The 10,807-nt window shown below is 34.0% G+C and overlaps 1 long non-coding RNA gene across 1 annotated transcript; it reads right to left on the bottom strand.

Annotated features, from left to right (window-relative positions):
* Positions 1-2,096: 2,096 nt before the first annotated feature.
* LOC135318851 (uncharacterized) lies at positions 2,097-6,363 on the bottom strand. The gene is made up of 3 exons (XR_010377236.1): positions 6,128-6,363; positions 4,660-4,706; positions 2,097-3,177 (listed from the first exon to the last, which is right to left on the bottom strand). It is a non-coding gene; the product is annotated as an uncharacterized LOC135318851 (long non-coding RNA).
* Between the last annotated feature and the right edge of the window lie 4,444 nt (positions 6,364-10,807).

Below are 10,807 nucleotides of genomic sequence, written 5' to 3'. Positions count from 1 at the left end.
TCCAGGACTGTGAGAAAATGAATCTCTGTTTTTTAAGCCACTCAGTCCATCTGCTATTTTATTATGGCAGCCGCAGCAAATGAATACACTAACACACCTCTCATAGAGATTCACTAATTGGTAACATTTTGCTACATAAACATACTGTCTACACACTTACACACACAGCCACACTTCTGGCAGGGGCAAGGGGAAGAGGTGAACCCTTTGAGTATTGGTTGCAGACATTATCACACTTTTCTTTAACGATCACAGTGGGCATCGCCCAAAGACCAGCACACTTTCTCATAAACCACACTGACTACACTACTAATTCTGCATTCACAAAATGTAAACAGTGACGCACTTATCAAACACACGGTCATATCTGAATTTTCCCATTTGTCCTAATATAGCTAGGTTGTTTTGTTGTTTTCTCCAACTCAAAATTTAATCAAGGCACACAGGTTAGATTTGGCTACCAAGTCTCTTCAACCTAGAATAGTAACCTAGCTTCTTTTCTTTTTTGCAGTTCTTCTATGATATTAATCTTTTAAAAGAGCAGCTGTTTTGCAGACTATCTCTGAATTTGCATTTGCACAATGGTTTCTTTATAAATAGATTCAGGTTAAACATTTCTGGCAGGAATACATAGATGATGTGCATGTCACGTCAGGAAGCTCTTGTTAGTTTTTCCCGTTATTAAGGATGTTAAATTTGACTATTGAGGATATTAAAATGGTATCTTCCGGATCTCACCATTAAAAAGAACTCTTATCTTTGTAAGTAGTAAACTGTATCGTTTGGCTGATAATCTGATGCTGTTTGACTATCGCGCTCCCCAATAATCTTAATAATCTTTCACTTAATGGTTTTAGCTCATTAACGATCCTTGTCAGAATTAGGTTTTGTGATGGTTGTTATAATATGGTAATTTTAAGAATATATTAGTCAGAATTTTTTTTCAAAAAAATAACTTTTCTTTCCTTCTTCCTCCTTTAATTCTTTTTTTTTTCTGCCAGTGTGGACTCATGAATGTATTTTATCCACTTTTTCTAATACTTTTCTGTCACTGTTCATTTGGATGCTCAAATTGTCCCAAATTTCACAAGCAGGAGTGCTCTCAAGCTGACTCCAATGTCCTTGTGACATGTCGCTGTTGGTTTTTGACCGCATCTTTGTATTCTGGCACAAAACGATGCTTATTTAAATCACAAATATGATAAATGACAAGCTTTCTCATTTTGTTGTTTTGTCTTTTAGGTGTATTTTAATCTAGAAGAATAGCCCCTCTTTGATTGAAAATCATATCGACATGTTGAAGAGACTGGACGAGTTGCTATATAATGTTCCACCTTCCAGACTTGTCTTTGGTCCTCATGATACCAGTTAACTTTCTTTACCATCTGTATATCCTCTAATGTGAAAGTAACATACAAGGATTCCATTAGCCACAGGGTAAGTATACTTGGCAAGTACATTTTATAAGTTGTACTATACTTTATATTGTATCACATTAGGAGGCATATAATATTTAGATGCCCTACTATTAAATTTAATAGTTACCCTGCTATTAAATTCAGATGTAATTTCATCATCTGTGTATGCAGTAGTGTTTTTTACCACATTCATAAAACTCATGTTTATTTTTTATTCAAATGAGATATTATTAGCTAATGATTATCAACGAGATTTTACTGATTTCAGTAAATATACTTAATAGTTTCTTGAGAATACATCTTTAAATACCAGAAAATTGCAAGATAAGAACGAAATACCAACACATCTTAGAATTAGATTCTAAAACTTTGCCATTGTCCTTTTGCCCCACCAAGTCTACATCTGGAAATATTCTAGATGATTATCAAGTTCATGAATGTAATCTGGAAAAATCTTCAAGACAGAAATATTTATAATCACAATAGTGTAGAAACCACCAAGTTCATCAAGAGGGGACTTGCTGAATTTAATGTGGAACACTCATAAAATAAATACTATGCATCCACTAAAGATAATTAAGTAGATCTCTGCACACAGAATGATGGGCAAGATAGATTTATTAAGGAAGGCAAGTTTCAGAAGCCTCTATACAGTGCAATTCCATTTATGTTTGAAAAGAAAATAGTAACTGATTAAATGATAAGAGAATATCTGGAAACATACACAAGAAACTTTTACAAGAAAACATTAGAGAATAACTGATGAAGTTAGATAAAGATTTCTTTTTTTAAAGCAACCATTGTGAATAAAGATTTATTCAGATTAGGACCTACTTCTGACCCCACATTTATCTGGATTACTATTCAAGTATATATTACTTGAAGTCTCTATGTCCAGCACTCCTCAAATTTTTAAGAATAAGGGACTGTCTTTTGCAGAGTTCAGTTTCATTTATTTACTACAAGAAAAGCAAACAAAATGGCCTAAATTTACATCTGAGCAGGCCAACCGTAATGCATTCCCTGGCTAATCTATCTAACCATAAATAAGACTTCAGGACTGAAATTTGACCAAAGGTACCTGAACTTGTTACAGAAAAACTACAGCCCAGAAATCAGAAAACTTTATAGATCAGAAAACTTGGACTCCACAAAGGTAACTGTCACAACAGTAACAACCAAACCAATACTGGGAACAATTCTCGTGATGAATAAAGGGAGAATAAACAAGCTGACCACTACAACAAGACAAACTGCGTTCCCTTGGAGGAATGGTTTATGTTGAATAACCACCATCATTGACAGCAACAATATCTATTAAATTAGTAGCATACCTCAGTTAAATGTGCCAATTTTCCAAAAAACATGGTCTCGGTTGCATACTTTTTAAAAACTGGTTTCTTCTATTTTGGAGATTCCCTAATTTAAGATCGTGTGTGTGTGTGTGTGTGTGAGATACTAACTGACAGCTTTTCCATTTTGTTCATTCTCGTAAACGACATGTTGTGTTAGCCTGCAGGAATGGCCTTATATTTCTCAGTAATGGTGTGTCCCGTTCTCTTTGGGAAGCACTTAATGAGCCATGTACTCCTGGAAGTGACAAGAGAACACACAAGGGCCTCTGGTCTTGCCAACAGAGTAGTTTCCACTGCTCCGGAAGGCTTTTGGTTTCCATGTTGAATTCACTTCACCATTAATTACAGAAAATGACATTTTGTTTGTTTGCTTTTGGTTTCGTCATCTTCTTCAAATTAAGGCTCTGTGTCACAGACAGAAAGTTAACATTTATTTAAGTCAGGAACATGGGAGTAAACTTCACGTTTGCAGATACTCTTGAAATATGTGGCAAAACTTAACATCCATGTTATTCAAAGATTGCCATTTTGTTGATACAGCTTTGAAAAGCTGAACTAAGTAATCTCTGTCCATCTCCAGATCTGACTAACACAACCATCTTCCTTGCTCAGAGATAGGATGCTTAGAGTTAGCAGAGAACAAAATTGTACCCTCCTCATCTGCTATATTAGCTCAACCACACAGGGGCCCAGTGTCCCCAGGCGTTCTGAGGACTATAAAGTTCAAGGCCACTGATGATTCAGGCCACCTCAGGGCACTTCCGCCAAGCTTTGCTATGCCTCCCTCAGAGTTCAGCATACAACTGGAAAGTCTCCTCACAAACATTTCCTCCATTCATATTCATGAAACTTCTCTGTGGTTTAACTTAACAGAATTCACCTCCCTAGCCAATCTAAGTTATAACTCAAAAACAAATACATTTCTACTTCAGCTAAAAGGAGGCTGATACGCTGATACTTCGCTTGACTCTGTGGACTACTTCCTTGTATTCTATCAGAAAGAAACTAGTCTTTGGGGGGAATACATAGAAATGATAATGGAGCAATTAGACAGCTCAATGAAATTAAAAGGAATTTAATCCCATCAATCAAACAAGAACAATCTTGGTAAATATAGTACTAGTGTATAGTGTATGGAATATTATCTCAGCAATTGCAAGCTTCCTGATACACCACAGAGCATATGCACGTTAAGATATTTTAATATCTTAATTAACTGATCTGAAAGAAATGTGTGGGATGAACATCCTAGGTCATTTCTACTTTGACCTCATAATAATTTATAGTTCTACTTTCTTTCTGTCGTCAATGTAGCTTACTATTTAACTTCCCAAAAAATGCCTTCTAGCCTCAGGACACTTCCAAAATTTGCCTTTCTCAAGGGAATAACTGAGATGTCACAGCTAGTGAATGACTTTCCCTTTATCTGCTCTCCATCCTGCATGATGACCTCATTAAGTTATTCTTACAAAACTGGATTCCCTGGTTGCTTTGTCTCAAGTCCTTTTCTCTCCTTAATCCACTTACTGCCCTTTCTCTCCTCATGGCTCCTCTTACAGATTTGATCCCAAAAGGTACATCTTCTTTCTTCAGGCTTAATCTTGGTCATCACATAGTTACCTTATGTGTGAGTATAATTCTAAAAACTAAATTTCAAACTCTGAACCGTCTGCTCCTCTCTAGTCCTTTATCCCCATCCTCTGCTGTTTCTAAGGCTTGAAATCGTCTGGAACTGAACTTGTCCAAACTGAGCTCAACACTGTATTCTCCCTCCTGTTCTGGAACAACCTACCTCAAAATCATGAAGACTTAAATCCTTAGGACCATGACTGAGACCTTGCCCTTTAAACCTCCAAACCCATTCTAGTTGGGCTTTCTTTTCTCACCTTGATTCACCTACGCTGTCACCTATGTTTATTCAGCTTCATAAAACCTGTTGGGAAAAAAAAAAAACAACATGGTAATAATTTTTGACTCAGTCCACCAAATTTGAGACTTTCATTCTTAAAGTTGTAAATCTAGCATCCAAACTCTAGGATACTTTTATCTGATCTCTTTTAACTTTTTAATTTAACTTTACTTTCTGATTGTTAAATGTTTAAAGGATAACTTTAGAGTTTTACTTGCACTTAGAATTAGTGTAAAAAGAACAATATATTTTAATGCTTGTGTTTTATTGTAAAAACTAAAACAGTCTTAGATTTGAAAGAGAGCAAGGGCTAAAATAATTACTTTAGCATTCATGTACAGAGATGAAATTTTTAAAATTATGTTTATTTTAGCTGTATTACATTAATCATATTATGTCTTACGAGCTTTAAAGCTTTTTATAACATGTACATGTACAATGTAAACTCCATGAGAGTAGGTGCTTTATCTCTAACAATTATGAAAATCATTTGGAACTTAGTAGGTACTCAATAAATATTTTCTGGCTCAAGGATTATAAAATGTAACAGCTATAAAAAAGGTATAAAGGGAAACTAAATTTTCCCTTCTATCTCTCCAGAAACCCAGTTTCTATCCAGAGAGGCAATTACCACTTTACCAATTTGTTTTGTATTTTTCTAGCGATATTATAAGCCCACCTACACAAGTGTGCATATATGTATATAGGCAGGTGTGTGTGTGTGTGTGTGTGTGTGTATGTGTGTGTATGTACACACCATCGTTATGCTTTTTTCTCCCCTCAAATGGGAACAACTTAGCACATTTCCTGTACCTTACCTTTTGTATCTACTATATCTTGGAGTTCATTTCAGATTAATTTTTGGAAAACTCTCTTTTTTATGAAGATGGCATAGTATTCCTTCAATAAATGTGTCCTCAGTTTATTTGATCAGTCTGTTATGGGAGTATTGAGGCTACCAGGATTTTGTGATTTTAAACAATGTTACACTAAGTGTTTTGTATAGATGTCATTGTTCTTATGTGCAAGTATCTGGAGGATAATATCCTAGGAGTGGAATTGCTGGCTCAAAGAGTGAATGCATTTAAAATTTTAATGAATATTGGCAAATTTCCTTCCAAAGACATTATATCAATTTATACTTCCATCCACAATGGAGAAGGGCACCATTTGCCCTCATGGTAGCAACACAATGTTACCAAATTTTGAGATCATTACAATTTAGAGTTGAAAAATTATATCACATTGTAGCTTTTATGTTCTTTCCTTTAAATAAAAATGAAATAAAACATTTTTTTAACCATTCTCACATTTTAGAGATACTTGTATTTTCATTTCTATGAATTGTCAGGACCTCTATATATTATTTTTTTCATTTTTACTATTTTTTTATTGTACTGTAATGTCATTACATTTCCCTCACTTTCCCACGTCACTGGCCTTACCAGTTCTCTTGCAGTTCTCTCTCCTTGACATGCCTTTTTCTAGTATTTTCTTAAATCTTAAATCAAAGTCTTAATTCCACATGCACAGAATATTTCCAAGTGGTGGAGAAGTGGAGAAACTGCTAACGGATCATTTCTGAGTAGAAGAATTCAGTAAATGGAAACAGAGATTAGACTGTCACTGCAACACTTACTGTATTTTTGAATTCTCTAAGAAGCTTATATATAACCTACACAAGCACACACATTGATACATGCAAATTAATAATTCACATCCTTGACTTTTAAGATAATAACTTTAGTGTAATTTTGAGTTGAAAGTAATTTATCTTTACTATTATTAACACATAATTATATATGCCTAATATACATACAAAATGTATATCGTATGCATTTTTATAGAAAAAAGTATTTCTACTGTAATTTGTCCTCTTCTTAATTGGGAATCTGTGTTTGATTATTTGAATTTTGCCAACATGTTGAGCACATTCCTTAATCAATGTAGGTACTCAAAAGCTGTTTAATTCATTTAGCAAACATTTATTGAGCTGCTGTTCTGGGAAAGTATCTTGGTAATCACTGGCAATAGAATTTACAGTCACAATCCTTGCCCTCAGAGATCCCAGTTAATGATGAAGATAAACACGGAGATAAATAACTTTAATAGGTGCAATTGAGACATGCAAAGAAGAGAAATGATAAGCATCAAGTGATTACCTCAGCATTTTCCAAAGGTTGAGTCAAGAAGCACCTTCTCATGATGATTTTCGTTGATCACCAGCAACATTTTTTATTAGATAATGATTTATTGCAGAAAATATATTACAAAAACTATTAATTTTGTGGATATTAATTTAGCATGAGGTTACAGCAGACATTTAATTTTCAGAAGTCAGTCATTGTAAAAAAATATTAAGTAAATAAGCATTTATGTGGAACATAGCTACTGTGATAATTGTGAAGCAGAGATAAGGATCACTGAAGTCTGGCAATTGTTAATCTATCACATGCCAACCAGGCACATACCGCACTGGTAATGATCATTGTAATTAAATGTTAGAAAGCTTCCCTTTTTTTTTGAGGGTTTTCTCTGTATCAAGCATTATGTACTTTTAACGGTACCCATCTAATAGTCGAAATATCCCAGAGATGTGTATTTTCTTGAGAAAAGAGAGGTTGAGAGAGGTTAAGTTTACTCTTTAATTGTTTTACAGTTGTTCCTAGTAGGTGCCAAGTATCAGAGGAAATGACAGCCAGGATTACTGACCTTGTAAATTGTGAATTTGAGTGAGGAAAACATATGCTAGATGAACAAACACCATTTATAAGAGGTGCTGTGAAGGGGTATTATGAATGTTCATGGCAGAAGGACAATTAAGGGTGGGAGGTAAGGTCAGAGAAGACTTCCTTTAGGAAGTGAGGTTAAATCTTGCTCTGATGAATGAAAGAGTTACTGGGCTCTGCACAAAGGAAACTCAAGTGCAAGTTCCTGAGGAAAGATATAAAAGAAGGCCAGTGTGGTTGGGTATAAAGAACCTCATAGTCTCACAAATGATAAGACAGTGCTTGTTTCCACAGCCCTGAAGGAGTAGGTAGTCAAAAAAATTTTGGATTTTTGCCAATCCATGGGTAAGAAGTGGTATCTCAAGATAGATTTAGTTTGCATTTCCCTTACTGTGAACATCTTTTCATAAGTTTAAAAACTATTTACATTCCTTTTTCTACAAAACTACCTATTAATATATTCTTGGCATCTTTTCCTATTTTTTTCCATTCATTTGAAGAAGATTCTTATAGATTTAAGTAAATTTGTCTTCTGTCTATGATGTGAGATATGTTCTGTCTTTCACCTTTATTATTTTAAACTTTTGGTCCTGAAGAGATTTTCAATTATTTTTTAAATCAAAATCAATCTTTAGTTTTTGTGGTTTTGAGTTTAAGGTCATACTGAGGAGTCTTACGCAGTCCAATCTTACAAACATATTCTTCTGTGTTTTCTTTTAGTATTTTTAAAATCAGTGTTCAAGTGAAAGTATGTGTTCATTGGGATCTATTTTGGTATAAAGTGTGAGGTAGGGATACAGATTTTTTTTTTTCCTTGAAATATTTCCACTTGTTGCAACACCATTTGTTGAATAATCTCTTTTCCCAATTGATTTGAAGTATCATCTTTACCCACTAGTAGATTCCTATGTGCATTTGAATCCTTTTACTAGATTCTCTATTCTGTTCTATTGATGAGTCTGTATGTTTATTCACTAATACACCATGTTTTGATTATTACTGTTCATATCATTATATTATCTTATAGGGCAGTCACTTGCATAGAGGATTCTTCTGTTTGGATTTTTCTAGTTATTCTTATTTGTTTATTATTTTCATATACATTTTAGAATCAGCATTCTACTTTCAATTTTTCTATTAAAATTTGTACTGAGAGATTACACAGAAAGAAAAAGGAAGGAAGGAAAGAAAAGAAAAGAAAGAATTATCTGGAGGGCAAAGTGGCATAATGAGGGGGGAACTGGCTTGTCTGTTAGAGATCCTTACCTAGATGTTTGTGGATGAGGTGACGTGACATCTGGCACCTGGGTCAGAGGACTCCAAGTAGGGCAGGAGTAGGCGGGGGTAGAGCTGACACAAGATTGGCAATGAGCTAATCTTACTAAGGTTGAATTGCCAGCATATGAGGACTAATTTCATCTTTTTCTCTACTTGTGATATGTTTGAAAAATTCCATAAAAGTGAAAAATTAAAAAGAACATCAACTTATTAAGGATTGAAATGTCACTGAAGGATAGAAGTCAGGAAATTATTTCACAAAAGCCTTGGCTGTTACTTTACTATACATTTAAGGCAGCTCTTATTAAGAAGGCATATTTGTAATAAGTGCTTTGATACATTAGACAATCAGAATTCTGAAGATTAAATGAGGATCCATGTAAATTGTTTAGCCCAGAATTCTCACTACATATAAACCTAAAAGTCTTTCTGGAAGTTGCTTTCATCACTCAACATAAATTTCAGGAATCTTTTCCATAATCCCATCCATCTGTCTGTCTGTCCATCTGTCTGTCTGTCCATCTATCTATCCATCCATCCTTCCATCTTCTGTTTAACAATTATGTAATGTTTCATAATTTATTTAGACATTCCTCTATTAACATTTTCCCTTCTTATAACAATATTACAATGAATGTCTTATAATCCATATTTGTACACCTGTCCAATTATTTCCAGGGGTAAGTCCTAGAAGTGGACTTGCTGGATCAAAACCAATGCATTTAAATAGATTTCTTTCCAGGGTGCCCTATTAACAGACTGCACTCACATGCACCATCTCCAAGCAATTATGAGAGGGCCTATTTCCCTATAACCTTGGCAAAAAGGTGCTATAAATATTTGCACATATATTAAAAAATCATTCTCTTAAATGCCTGAATTTGTATTTTATGCATTATTAATGAAGGTAAAAGCATGTTTATTGTCTACTTTTCTCTCTGCCACTGTGAAATACCTTTTCATATTCTTTACTTATTTTTCTATTGGACTCTGTCTTTTTTGTTGGAGCTCTTTATATTAAGACTATTAATACCTTGTCATATGTGTTGCAGAACACTTCTCCTAGTTTGCCATTTGTCTTTTACTTCATGTAGCTTTAAATATTTCAACCTTTATTTTATGGTATCTAGGGTTTACTGCATGTGTAGGAAAGCCTTTCCTATTCCAAAATTATATAGCTATTTTTTTGTAGTCTCTTTCACAAGGTTGGATTAATTTGTTTGTACTTGTCCTTAATCCATCTGGAATTTATTATTGAGTTTGAGGTAAGGATATATATCTTATTCCTAAATACAGAGCCAACTATCCCAAACTGTTTATTGAATAATTTACTGTCTATATCTGGTTGAGAGTTCCCATCTCATTATTTTTCTTCTGGATACTTTTTATTGGCTCTTTTCACACATTTATTATTCCATATACACCTTAGAACCATTTGTTGTGTTCCAAGAAAATCCTAAAGGGACTACATTTGAAATCACTTTATAAATTAGGTGAGAAATGGCAATTGTATGATATGAAGTGTTCCACTGAGAAGCACAATGTGTCTTCCTACTTTTAAGGTCTTTAAATAAACTTTATTATTAATTTTTCTATGAATCTCTCACATTTCTTGTTAATGCCTAGGTATTTTATAATTTTGAGGGTTTTTTCTTTCAATGAATGAGATTATTTTTGCCATTTCATTATTTTGTTTATTCCATTAGTTATTGCTAATGTTACATCTACAAAATGCTATGCATCTTTGCATGTGTGCTCATGTACAAACCACGTCATGCAACAAACAGTAACATTCAAAGATGTGAGATGTGTATAAAATTTGGATGCATTATTGTTTTGCACATTTCAGAACTCTCTGGCCCAGCAATTACACTTCTAAACATGTACCCAAGTGAAATCAATGCATGCATCAATGACAAAATGTGTGCAAGAACATTTATAGCAGTTTTGTTCACAATAGCTAAAAACTGGAAATAATCTGAATGCCTGCCAACATGAGAACAGATAAAATAAGCTTCCCAACAGGCTTGTGCATATCCAGTCGCTAAAATAAAAGTCAAAATGAGAAACAAATCCTCCAAATAAATAACCAAATAAACAAAAGCAAACAAAAGAGAG

The sequence above is a fragment of the Camelus dromedarius genome, chromosome 22, assembly GCF_036321535.1.
Source record: "Camelus dromedarius isolate mCamDro1 chromosome 22, mCamDro1.pat, whole genome shotgun sequence".
Classification (NCBI taxonomy): Eukaryota; Metazoa; Chordata; class Mammalia; order Artiodactyla; family Camelidae; genus Camelus; species Camelus dromedarius.
This window is presented reverse-complemented; position numbering and strand designations above follow the sequence as displayed.